Below are 14,826 nucleotides of genomic sequence, written 5' to 3' on the forward strand. Positions count from 1 at the left end.
TCTCTCATTGGCCATTGTGGTAATGATGTTAATATTCCGGCTCTAGCGATCCAAATTGAAGACAAATTAATGTCATTATCGTTGACAATTTCAGAATGTGTAACATCAGATTTACAATTACCTTTTTACATGATCACCATCTGTAACCGAAAATGTGAAAATAACGCATGCACTGATCGATCTCATACATCCTAAAAGAATACAAAAAATTAAGAGTAGAGAAAACAAGGACCACTGAACAGACTAAAGTGGGATTAGCTACCTAGTAAGGGTGACGTAACTTATTGATTGGTCAAACCCGCCATGATCCGTATATCTTGAGAAATTCTTAGTAATAAAGGATGTAAAGAATGGCCTAATCATTCGTATGAAGTACGTCAGACGGCGATAACAGGTTGTATTTGTAGATCAGCTCATTGAAATAGCAATAAAATTTGCGAAATGCTGATTTTAAACGAGACTGTTAAAACACCTGTACATGTAATTTCAACTACTTTAGTAGTGTAAAACTTATACGGTTCCAATTTTGATGCACGAGATGCGCATTTCGACAAATGATATCTCTTCAGTGATGCTCAACCGAAATGTTTGAAATCCGAAATAACTATGAAGTTTTAGAGCTAAATATAGCCAAAAACAGCGTGCCAAAAAGGTGGAGCCAAATTCGTCCAAGGATAAGAGCTATGCATGAGGGAGATAATCCTTAATTTTGAAATGAATTTCTAAATTTTATAACAGCAATTAAATATACATCCGTATGTTCAAGCTAGTAACGAAGTGTTTAGCTAATTTTAAACTTGATCATACGCAGATGTTCTTGATTTTTCATTCATTTGAGATGTATGCAAATGATAATGCTATATTGCTATCTGAATTGTATAATTGACAATGGGGAATTGGAAATTATAAACACTATATGGAAATGATTCCGATTGTCTTAAAATTGAGATGATTGATTGACTGAATATTGTTTTACGTCTCGCTCGAGAATATTTCACTGTGAATGTCTTCATGTGTAGCGACATAACATGACCGGGGCGGATCAAAGATCTTATTTTAATCAGATTGACTTAAAGCAAGTATTTACCAAATGCTATGATCATTCTAATGATCTAATTTTTATATACAACCTGTCATTAGGTCGAATACAATCTGACGTGTTTCGTACAAATCATTAGGCCGCTCTTTACTACTTAATTTGACTATGGGTTAAGAGTATTCTGTTACCTAATTAAGATATAACACTATTGGTGGATTCGGCCTGTCAACAGGGGATATTGAATCCTCATAGGTACCTGATTCCACCTCTACCATGTTCAGGATTCAGTGTTCAATCTCTCAATTTTATAGTTTTTATAGTATTTATGAGAGTGTCCAGGGGTCCGTGTTTGCCCAACTATCTATTTTGTATTGCTTGTAGGAGTTATGAGATTGATCACTGTTCGTTATCTTCACCTTGCATTGATCACTGTTGGTTATTTTCACTTCTTCGTATGAGGAACATGAAAATCACAACAAAAATATATTTAGATTGTATGCGCAAATGGTATGTTATCATACAGTGATACAAAGATATGTCACTTGTACTAAATATATATGTTATGCATATGTTAGAAAACATGCCTTGTATGCCCTTTTCATGACTGGTCTATGTATCGAAACATATGTATCTATGTATCAAAAAATATGCTAATCATGTTACCCTTTTACTTGTTTCCAATAGTCCCAGAGGCTTGGCCCCCATTTCTTAATATAAGTGTCATATACTGTCTTGAATATGGTCGTTAGAGGCCACGGTGTATGCATATATTCTGTCAGAGCATCAAAGCAATCTCTGTCATCCTGTAGTTCACAATATACAATGTAGATAAACAAAATTGACACACATTTGAGGAATTCCAGTCCGTTAAGTAACAGTATAATATCAATCTTATTCGAGCTCGTATGTTTTAGTGTTAGTAACAGTAATCTTATTCGAGCACGTCTTTTGCTATGTACGTTTAGTTCATTCAGAAATTTAGAAATAAGAAACAGGGTAGTTAATAAATAACTACCAAGAAAGTAAATGAGGACTGAAGTAAACATAATTACCTTAAAATTGGTGAGTACAATTACACAATATTGGACAAAACATACCCATGACTGGGATCAAGAGTATCAAACACACCAATTCTCACTGTACGGACAGTGATGTGTCACATTGGTGAGCTGTAAAATTACAGGAGTTATAAAAGTAAAACTAATTCAAAATTAACACGAGAGGCAAGTTCATTGCTCTTAAATGCGGTTATCTTAATGCAGTTCAAACTTCTTCTATGCATGTAAATTGCACAGTCTTTGAAATATGACCTAAAGTATGCACTGTAATGTTATTTTCTGTTTTCAGTTTTATTTTGTTGCACGATGGAGGAGAATCATACCCAAATGCTAAACAGAATATGTTTTCCGTTAAACAAAAACATGCTAAGGAATGACACGAAATTAGGTAATCAATCTCATATATCTGATAAACATTTAAAATGATTAATTCCACATTATCTATCGTCCCTTTCGAGAATTGTTCACTCATATGGAGACATCACCATTGCCGGTGAACGACTGCAGAGTTAAAGTCTATGCCCGACCCTTTCAGCCTTCAAGCAAGGAGTGATCTTTATCGTACAATATGGAAGGGCATTGTGTTCCTCCGTAGAGGATAACCCGAGACTTGAGAGGCATCGAAACCCTGATGTATAGTCGGAAGCTGACGATAGTTCGTGCAAGGCTTGCATGGTGGTGGAGTGTTTTTCGTTCTGGGCGTGCTTATCGCAGGTTGGCGGGAAACCGGAACAGTGTCTTCAGAGTACAGATTAGTTAAATTAGAAATTAAGGTGAGTCAAAATTTAGAAGCAAAACAAAGAATATTATATTACAGAAAAGGATATTTGAATATTTGGATTTCTTTCGAAATTATACTACTTTTGAATATTGTTTTAACTTGAACAAACCTGTATATTTACTTTAAATCTGATACGTACTATCGGACTTTTCAACAGATAACTATGTTTATAACGTATTAGATATATATATTGTCATTTGTTTATTAATGCAAATTTGTGCTAAGGGTGAAAAGAGCGAGTGTGGATAATTTTATTTTATTATTTATTTATTTAATTAATAAATTTGTTATTGTTTATTCTACATGTGTTGTTCGTCCTTTTCTTTCTATTAATGTTTCCCCATGTTCCATAAAGAGAATTCATGGATTCCATGATACATCCATACTGATTTATTCTATTGTCGACCACCATGATGGTTATTAAGGAAGGTAATCAAACTTGGAGACTATGATAAGTTTTAATATTTGTAACCAACGTAGAAATGAGATTACAATCATGTGTTTGCCTAACCTACAGTTTAATTTAACTTTTGAATAATGTAAAACGAGGCTTCACACGTAAACATAAGTACCGAAACTTACGTGCAAATTGATTATAACAAAGGTGTTATTTGTTGCAAAATGTTTTGTGTAGAGTTTGTCATTTTATCACTTTGTCCGATTTTCGTGATCACTGTAACGTGTAAATACCATCCTATTGCTATATCTTAATAAGGAACAACAGAGTGAATTTGCTCTTAACATTAATACCAGGTGTTGCAATACAGAGTAAAGAGTGATAATTGAAAAAAAAAGTTCCTTCCTTTTAATTTTGCCACTGTAATTCTAAAGTGGAAATAACGAACAGTGACCAATCTCATAACTCCTATAAGCAATACAAATAGAGAGTTGGGCAAACACGGACCCCCGGGTATACCCGAGGTGGGATCAGGTGCCCAGGGGGGGGGGATAAGTATTCCTTGTCAACCGGCTACACCAGCCGTGAATCCTATATTTTGATCAGGTAAACGGTGTTGTCCATAGTCAGAATCAGTGTGCAAAGAACGGGCTAAGAATAGATATGAAACAATTAAGACAGCATTTGACCCAATGACATGTTATATTGGCAAACTAAATTGTTATAACGAGCATATAATTTGCGATATACTGAACTTAAACGAGACTATTGAAACCCCTGTTCATCATAAGCCTGCCTTGATTTGAAAACTGATCATATGCAGAACAAGCTCTTGCACATCGAATGATTGTTATTAATGTCAGAAAAGTGACAAATAAAGATAGTTACAACACATTTGTAGGTTTATGTTGCGTATAGGAGAGGTCAAAATATGTAACTGGACCGAGAATCGAATTCGGGAACCCTGCATTACTAGTCAGGTGATCTAACCACTGAGCTATCCAGGCTGATATCCACGGTCTGTATATGATTAACTACAACATTATCCCTCCTTTAATTTGGTATCATGTCTTCGCTTTAGTTGATGTAGAGTGTACATTTTCCCCCGGAAATTCTTGACATGGTCCTTGGAGTACTCTGAAAAATACGAGTATGAATCAAAGCTATGAAAATTTAAAAGTATCATTGATCGACCATGGTCGACTATTTCATGGATCAGAAAGTTTCAAAACAATGATTTCATTGAAGTTGAATGTATTGTTTTATTTAGAAAGACATTCTGCATTGCATCCGCCCTCAGTGATGAGATATCCCAAACAAAAGTTTCATGAAGATATTGAACAGTGAACAATTTCATAATTCCGATGTGGAATACAAAATAAAGTGTTGGGCAAACACGGAACTATGGATATACAAGAAGTGTTATAAGGTGCCGAGGAGGAGTAAACACCCCCTCTCCACCTGTCAATCCCGTCGTGATCCTTATTTCTCGAGCATGTAAAGGGAATAATCCGTAGTCAAAATCAGTGTGTCAAGAATAGCAGTGTGAAACACGCCATACACGCATTTGGCATAAAGATATGTTGTATTGGCAAAGCAGATAATTATAACGACCATATAATTTGAGAGACTGTTAAGAAAAACCAGTAATATCGACTTTCATGTCAGTAGTCTGCCTCGATATAAAACATATTATTTGTTCTTGCGTATCGAATCAGCTGAGAGATACAAACACCATGTTCATGTGATAATGGGGTACCACTCATAAATATGGAAAGTTGACGATGGAGAACCTGAAATTATCACTTACATATGGTGTTTATATCTCTCAACTGATTCGATGCGAAAGTGCTTTACATATTACAGACAAACAAGTTGATGTTACAGGGGTTTCAACAGTCTCGTTTAAAGTAAGTATTTCGCAAATTCTAGGGTCGTTATAACAATCTAGTTTGCCAATAAAATATATCATTGAGTCAAATGCTGTATGGTTTGCTTCATGCCGATTGTAAGGCCGTTCCTGACATACTAATTTTGACTACGGATAATTCCGTCGAGATATAGAGTTCACTATGGGTGTAAACGGTCGATAGGGGATACTTATTCTTCCTAGGCACCTGATCCCACCTCTTGTATATCCAGGCGTCCGTGTTTGCCCAACACTCTATTTTGTATTGTTTATAGGAGTTATGAAATTGATCACTCAATGTTCGTTATCTTCACCTTTCATCTGTGATATGGTTGTTAGCAGACTTACTTTGGTGTTGATGCTAGTTACGTAATCAACAACCTGTAACTGAATACATTGCAGAAAAGTTTAAGAAATTGAACCGAAGCAACTATCTTCAAGAATCAGATTTAAAACGTTTCAATGGGTTAATTTACATTTAAAACATATTTCCCACCGCAAATACAACGCCTCCAAATATCGGAGAACAATGCATTACAGCCTGAAAACATAAAGATGAGGGTAGATATCAAGTGCCTAAAGTACGTTAAACATATTGTGAACTTAATTCGAGATTTCTTTACAACATTTGTCAACATAATAAGTCCGTGGGGATCCGGGTTAGAATGGGTCGTCAGGAGCCCATAGCTTGTCTAACATGGTGACTAAATGGGGTGGTACCTCGGATGAGACCGCAAAAACCGAGGTCCCGTGTCACAGCGGGTGTGGAACGATAAAGACTCCTCCCTGCACAATGGTCATAAGCGTCAAACATAGGTAATAATTTTGCAGCCCATCACCAGCAGTGCTGACGTCTCAATACGAATGAATTGTTCTCGAGATGGAGGTTTACTACATACAATTAATCAATCATCGTGGCAATAAATTTGATTTACACCATTAAATCACGCGCATACGCTATTATGTTATGAAATAATAACGAAGAGTGTCTGATCAATTTGATATCTACTATAAATAACACAAGATTAAGAGCAGGGCAAAAACAAACCTCTTGTCATGATCAGGTAACTAGGAGGAGTAAGCATCCACTACCAGCCGGTCAAACCCGTCGTGAGCAAATCAATTGGTCTGAGACTGTTTTTTATACTTAGCTAATATGAATGTTATCTTTCGTAGAACTGAATTAATTGGATAAAAGGCTTAATGATTTAAGAAAAGCACAAATGAAAATCTATATTTCGCCATTCTATGGACATGAAAACTTATCAGATATATTCATAGAGAATATTCATTTTCTTAACTTAGAGTAGAATGCTTTTTTTTCAAACAACGCTAAGGATAATTTGCCCCATGCTCCAAATTATAATGTATAGGACCACTCTTACATTTGTTTAAATTTCTTAGGCCGTTCTTTACAAACTAATTTTGACAACGGGCGGCTCCGTTTACCTGATAGAGATATATTTTTCACTGCGGGTGTGATAGGTCGACATAGGAAGCTTACTCCTTATAGGCAACTGATCCTATCTTTGGTATATGCAGGGGTTCGCATTGTTTGCCCAACTCTTAATTGTGTATTCTTTATTGGATTTATGAGATCGAGCACAGTTTGTTATCCTCACCATTTCATTTGACATTGGGTATATATTATTTTACCATATATATTATACGTTCAACGTCATAATAAGAAACAAACGAATAAAGATAACAAACGTTTCCCGGTATTTTTTCTACACGTGTTTCTGCGTGTAGTGAAACAGTTTCATATGTAAAATTTAAAAAACCGCCTTATATAGGTACCTTTTTATTAATTGGTACCGTATAAGTTTTACATTATGACCCCTAGGTCGAGGCCTCTGCTGGTGGACTGTTAGTCCCCGGGGGTCTCTACAACCCAGTACTTCGTTACTAGCTTGAAAATACGGATGAATATTTAATTGCCGTGATAAAATTTAGAAATTCATTTCAAAATTAAGGATTATCTCCCTCACGCATAACTCTTATCCTTAGACGAATTTGACACTACTTTTTTGGTACACTGTTTTTCCCTATACTAGCTCCAAAACTTCATTGTTATTTCGGATTTCAAACATTTCGGTTGAGCATCACTGAAAAGACATTATTTGTCGAAATGCACATCTGGTGCATCAAAATCGGTACCGTATAAGTTTTACATTAGATAAATTGTAGAACAATGTAGTGTCATAACCAAGTTTGCACAGTTCGTAATCAATTTATTAAAGTCTAGTTTCAAATATGTGTAAGTATAACAATGAAAAAATGGCAGTGTGCTGTACAATAAAAAGTGCGAAAAAGAAAATAACATAAAGTTACAGGTACAAAAAGGAAATTCACATATCATATGAATAATCCTGAAAAATAATTGCACACATGATTACACAAGGTCGGGATATACAACTGACTGACCTTGATCAATCTTAATTTATAAAACAAAGATCATCACCACTCTATGTAATTAACATTTATAACACATGTATGTCACATTATTGTAAATAGTATAAACCTACCCCAAAATAGGGTCAACTATGCAAAATATGCAAGTCTGCTACTCTAGATAGTCAACAGATAAAGGGTCACATACTGGTATACAACCTAACAATTACCAGTGTAACCACAAACTGAGCATGCAGCTCACCTTTGCATATACGTTTAAACATATTTAAATATATTACCTGATCAATTACACATCTTAGTAAATGAAATAGTGAGGGAATTGTAAATGAAAAAAACATGTGTGCACAGCGAATGTTCTCTTTTGTCTAACTTAAGCATAAAAAATAAGCAAGTTTATCAAAAGTAACACTACAACCTTAATTCACCATCTCATATTTTCACTTGTAGTAATGTGCAATGAAAATATAAACTTACAGGGTTGGAGACAACTTGCAGTGCTATGAACGCTCGTCACGACGATTCGCCATCAAATGTCGTGCAAAATCCTTTCAATTATATCACGTGACGACCGGAAATCAACTTGGAATTTTTCAAAAATTACTAAAATACATTCAACATCAAATATACTTTCATTTCTCACAATGTAAAACTTATACGGAACCAATTTTGATGCACCAGATGCGCATTTCGACGAATTATGTCTCATCAGTGAGACATAACCGAAATGTTTGAAATCCGAAATAACAATAATAATCAATTGAAATATATATATATATATATATATATATATATATATATATATATATATGTGTGTGTGTGTGTGTGTGTGTGTGTGTGTGTGTGTATATATATATATATATATATATATATATATAAAGTATGGAATTATTTACATTTACACAAGTTTGACAAGTTTGCTTATAGCTAATATTAGATGTGGAAAATATCCTCGATAGCAAACTGTATCATGGCAAAGAGAGATGACTCTATTGTAAAAATCACCACATCACATTAGCAGTAAAAATCGTATAATTAACCTATAGGATTGACATTTCTTTAGCTTTTGGGACTAATATCGATTGTTCTACAATAAAGTGTAAGCTCAACGAAGCACTATGAGATACCGCTAAAATCTACCAAAGGCACATTGTTGTTTCCCATGAGAATCACTTTCAAAACGATAGAAAAAGTGTTCGGATTTGTTGCATCCAGTAACAATTGTTGCACTGTTTTACTCATATGACAATTTTTACCTAAAAGAACAATGAATTCAATATGAAAAGGAAGTCCCCTATGTATGTGGTATCCTTACACGATAACAAATTACAAAATTTCGTATTAATTGCATGGATGAAACGTTATACAATACTAATGTATTTTTCAATATATTTCTAAATTTAGTAAAACATCAACGTTTCCTAGAATGTAAATTTCACTCATCAAAATATGTCGCACATGAAATCTATCAATGACAAAGCCACTAATTAAGTTTCCATCGTTGTAATGAAGCATGGTACGTCTGCGGGCGTTTGTCTGAAGGAATTTGATGAAATTAAAAACTAATCTATTTGAAGCAAATCTAGATATTATGCAGAGATACGATGTTGGGCGTGCTATTTTCACTGACAACTAATGAAATTGCTCTAAACCCTTAAAGTACTAACAAAAAACGTCCTGAGCGTTTCTAGTCGTAATTCGGTCATTATCAGTCAATGATTATTTCTTTGAAATCTTCTTGACACCTAAACATCCAAAAAGCAGTATGAATATGCTATGATAACGAGGAGAGAATATATTCTCTGCCACGTATGCTCACTGGTATATGAACACTGACATGTAATAGACGAAAAGAATACACATGTCAGCCACATACCTTGCAATTTAAAATTTGACTTGTAAGCGTAAAAGTCCATGGAAACAAATGTGTGTTTTAAAAACATCACTTTTTGAAAATTGAAAACTGTTTCGATAACTCTTTATCCTATACATGATAAAGGCTGCATAATTAATGAAGAAACGTAACTTTAGAGCCCAGATAGTAACAGATTGATTGAATATTGTTTTACGTCCCTCTCGAGAATATTTCACTCATATGGAGACGACTGCCGGTGAAGGGCTGCAAACTTTAGGCCTATGCTCGGCGCTTATTGCCATTGAGCAGGGAGGGACCTTTATCGTGCCACACCCGCTGTGACACAGGACCTTGGTTTTTGCAGTCTCATCCGAAGGACCACCCTATTTAGCCTTTTTGTTTCCCGACCAATACAAATTACTCAGTTCAGTGCGTTGGTGCAACGATTGCAGATTACGATGCAAATTCCAGAGTTATTGGCCTGAATTGATTTACCGGAACTAATCATGCATGTTTTTGCTTTTTGTCCAAGAAGGAGATACAGGTTTACATGGGTGGGGAGATGTGGATGACGAAAAAAAAACACTTTTATAACAAAATGTGGCAGTTTATAATGATAAATGATAATGTATAAAATTTATATAACGTCATATATAAAACAAACTACACCGGGGCGCTTTACAAGGGTAGCGGTTAGAAATGCAAAAATAAAAAAAAACAAATAGATGAAATTAAATGACAGTATGACATAAAGTCTTACATCTATAAAATTATCAAAATAAAACATTATTAAGATTGACAGTTATGTTTTGGTAGAACACAATGCTAAGTATCTAAAAAGTATTCTAAAATGTTCAGTCAAAAGTTAAAACACTATTGACATAAATGTTTTAAGGAAAGGGCAATAAATACACATAAGAACAGAATCAAATATCACACATTAAAAGCAAGACAAAATACGTGGGTCTTTAAATTTCCTTTAATACAGTCTAGTTTCTTTACATTTCTAAGTCCACACGGCAGACCGTTCCAGAGTGTCGCTGCCACCATATCAAACCTCCTCTCTCCAAAAGACTTTGTCCTGGTTACAGGGACTGTCACCAGACAGGCTGATTCCAATCTTAGCGATCTCGCCAGTGTGTATGGTGTTATGGAATAAATTAAAATAATTGTACCTGTAGATATCCAAATAATCACTTACACCACTACTATATGTGTAAACGTCATGTCGTAACAAGCAATGTAAAACCCTTTAATGAACTTAACGAACTAGTATGCAAAATCTAAAAAAAAATATTTCAATGTACCGTAAAGAGTTTTGTCAACACCTTCACCTTCAAACTTCATGGATGTAATTCATAACAATGCTTTCTTTCTTTGGCAGACTGAATGGTATTTAAGTGAAATAATCGCACGGGATAAAGTCGACATGATAATGCAATCATCATAAGAATTACAATATTGCATCGGTCATTCGAAGTTGACACACATTTGCTTACAAGAGAACGTTTTGAAAAGTAAACTGCATTTAGGAATAACCTACATTGGTACCGTATAAGTTTTACATTGAACTTACATTTTTACGCGCAGTATTTATTACCGCTGATTCCGTGGTACAGCGAATTTATAGTATGTAAGGTAATGAATCCACGAAACCATGACTCCGTGGAATTAAATTCGTCTACATATTTAAAGGTTTATCGATGGAAAGTCGATAGTACAACAAAAAGAGTTAGATCTATTGAAGATATATATGTTGTATGTTTTAGTTCTGCAACTGACATTTTCATTCACTCTTGTTATTTGGAAAGTAGGGTTTGTTTTTAATTTTCATCTTTGTATTGGTACAAAATCATTACGAAAAGACGTAAAAATTACAAAAAGAATAGTGAAGATAACGAACAGTGATCAATCTCATAACTCCTACATGTATAAGGCATGCAAAATAGATAGTTGGGCAAACAAGGACCCCAGGACACACCAGGGGTGGAATCAGGTGTGTAGGAGTAAGCGTCTCCTGTCGACCGGTCACACCCGTCGTGGTAAGTAATATTTGATAAGATATATGAACATTTTCGTTGTATAAAAGTAAAACAACATAGAAGCAGATGAACATATACCACTACAATTCATCATCAACGTCACAACCTCTACTGACCCTCTGAACCCCACTCAACGTCAATATCGAGCTTACCTCGGATATCAAGAACCACCCCCTTCAATTTGTTCAATTACCAGAAGTTTCGATGACAGTTGCGTTTTTCAACTTTCTTTAGATGTATCATGGTTAAGACAGTGAAATAATGCATTGGTGATGGGTAGTTTTATAAGTTGGCTCCATTAGTCCCACCAACCCTTTCATGATCATGTGAGTAGATAATAATTTGAAGATAACAATGATCGATCTCGCAACTTCAATAAAGGTGACGATAATAAACAGTGATCAATCTCATAACTCATATAAAGGTTAAAGGTAAAGATGACTAACAGTGTTGAAAAGTCATAAATTTTGATGTAAATGTGAGAAAACGTTTGCGATTTGAAATTTACTAAAAGTCCTTAAGATGTTTTGAGAATATACGTTTGATATACACATATGTTGTGGCACAAGTCGTTTGGAGTTTCTCCTTCACAACTGTTAATAATTTCGTGAGGAGCAAAGACAGGGACTTAATTGGTAGAAAATTCAATCGGTCTAGCAATGTATCGTTCTTTGTAAGGATTTTTGTAAAGATTAGGAATAAAGTTTATGTACCATATTTCATATTAATCCATCCCATTGCCTTCAATACTAAACATGTCTAATATTGAAGCATGGTGTTTAAGATTTTCATCTTCTGATAGGACAGTTGTGGTATAAGTACGATTACCAAATGTTGATTTAATGCCAAGCTCGTTTAAGTACAGTTACGATAATGAGTATAACAAAGAACGACAATATTGGTATAAGAAATGTCAGTTGGAGCCAAAACATATTCCTCATGTAATCTAGCTAATTATTTTGATCACTTCAGATTTACTAAACACAGAAGGATAAAGGGTATGCGTTTTGGTGTCTAATGCGGGTTTTAATATTCTTCTTATACGTATATAAAAGTTAAAATGACACTTGAATTATGTGTCAGATTGAACGTGCTCTGAAATTGTTGACGATAATAGCATTACTTTTCCTTGAAATTTGGATCGCCAGAAGAAGAATATTCAGTAATGAATTATGATCCAGTATTTGATTAGCCAATGGGAGATTTGTATGAACAATATAAATATGCCTTAGTTTGTATTACCATAACTAAGCAGAAAAACGTCCCCTATCCTGTACTGTTATTGCCATTCCTATTTCTAAAGGTAAGACTTTCAATTTTCTCTAATTTTATCTAACACATACGTAATGGAATTAACTTCATTGAAGTGAACTCCATAGCTTTCTTTTTGCTTCAAATGGACAGTCAGATGCATTGAGATTTTCTCTATTAACAACATTCAATTCATTCAAATGTTGAATCAATATGTCTTAGTGAACTAGAAGTAAAAAGGCATTACTGAATCTTCCACATCGTGGCAAATGTATATTTTTCATTGAACATAAAAGTTAACGACAAATTAAATACTTAATTTGATGATAAACAGTATTACTTCACTTACACCATCATCAACTTCCCATATATATGCAGCAATATTCCAGTATCACCTGCATGGTGATTGATTTGATGCGCCAAAATATGTTCTGCAATGGAAAACCCAGTAAGACTACTGGTAGATACACTAAATTGATATTACGGTAGTTTCAACAGTCTTGTTTAAAGTCAGCGCTCTAGCAAATTCTATGGGCATTAAGATAATTATGATAATCGCTTTTGCAAATACAACCTGTTATTACTTCGAATGCTGTTTGGCGCGTGTCAAATCAAGCGGTAGACTGTTCTTTACCAACCTAATTCTGACTATAGACAACTTCATTTAAGTGATCTAGATATAGCGCTCATAGTAGGTCTGACCGGTCAACATGGGATTATCACGTCTCTTAGGAACCTGATCCTACTACTGGTGTTTCAAGGGTTCAGTGTTGGCCTTACTCAAGATTTTTGCATTTATATGAGTTTGATGTCATTGTTTTCATTCTCCATTTTATACATAACGGTTGTCATGGTGGCTTGATGGTAGATCGTTCAATTCCTGATCACAAAGTCATAAATTTGCATTTAATAGCCCCTGATGATAAAGTGTACAAAGCCAACAATCATTGTTTGCACTTAGTTTACGATTTGTAACAATTTGAAATGAAATATTAGCCATTAACTATCAAGGTCGAGAAAAAACGGGTTTGATAATGTATATCATTCAATCATAATTATACTTCCCATTTTTTAGGAGATGATAACGTTTTCCTTTTAGTGGATTCACTTCGGCATACAAATGACAAAAGGGACAGAATTAATTATTCTAATTCCTAATACATATTTGTTTTTACATGTGGCCAAATCAGTGCAAATGAGATATAGGAAACGTGGAAGAAACTATTAATTCAAACGTCAAGTGAATTGATCATCAAAATGAATTAGATAATTTATTTTCAATGCTTTTCTTTAGATGAACTCGAGAGCCATTCTTGTCGTGCTATGTCTGTTCTCGCTGATGATTGCAGAGCACTCTGTCCAAGGCCAAGGTTCTTGTTGGACACATGCTGGGTGCGGACGATGCAAAGTGCGATGCACAAACAGAGGATTTCGTCGTGGATACTGTAAATACTCTGCGACTAAGTGCCCTGTAGGAAGGCATTGGAATTGCACATGTTGGAACTAACTTGATTTATGTAAACAAAACCTGAATCAATCTATACAATAAAGTGAAAGTAATGCAGATATCATAATAACCACTTACACTATATGGCTGAAGGACATGTAAATTCGGTAACAACCCATGCAATATTCTTTATTGATACTAAACTGTGAGATAAAGAATGTGTTATAAATATGCCATGCATTTTAAGTATTTCATCCATTAGGGGTTTTGGTAGTCGATTCTTATACCCCAAATTTCACACCTTCGCTCCGGGTCTTCATGCTTATAATCATCATATCATCCGATTAGTTATCAAATGTCGAGGATTCAATACGATTTTCAATGAAATCACGCATTTGGGTATTTTAAGATGATTTAGACCTAAAGGGCATGGATTCTATGGTGCGATATCAATTTCAGGGAAAGGCACATATCGACACTCTGCATGCAACGAAAAAATGCGCAACTATTCTAAGGCTTCCCGGAGCTTTGAAATGCATTCAAAACATACATTGCATTACGAGATTAGTTTAGGTCAGTTTAGATTTCAATTTGTAACTTATATACTTAATACAGATAATTTATATTGAAGGTTC

General features: G+C 34.7%; 1 long non-coding RNA gene across 1 annotated transcript; it reads left to right on the forward strand.

Moving 5' to 3' along the window:
• Positions 1-12,729: 12,729 nt before the first annotated feature.
• LOC130047905 (uncharacterized) lies at positions 12,730-14,321 on the forward strand. Its single transcript, XR_008796722.1, has 2 exons — positions 12,730-12,796; positions 14,039-14,321. It is a non-coding gene; the product is annotated as an uncharacterized LOC130047905 (long non-coding RNA).
• The last annotated feature ends 505 nt before the right edge of the window (positions 14,322-14,826 follow it).

Source organism: Ostrea edulis, chromosome 7, assembly GCF_947568905.1.
Source record: "Ostrea edulis chromosome 7, xbOstEdul1.1, whole genome shotgun sequence".
In the NCBI taxonomy this organism is placed as follows: Eukaryota; Metazoa; Mollusca; class Bivalvia; order Ostreida; family Ostreidae; genus Ostrea; species Ostrea edulis.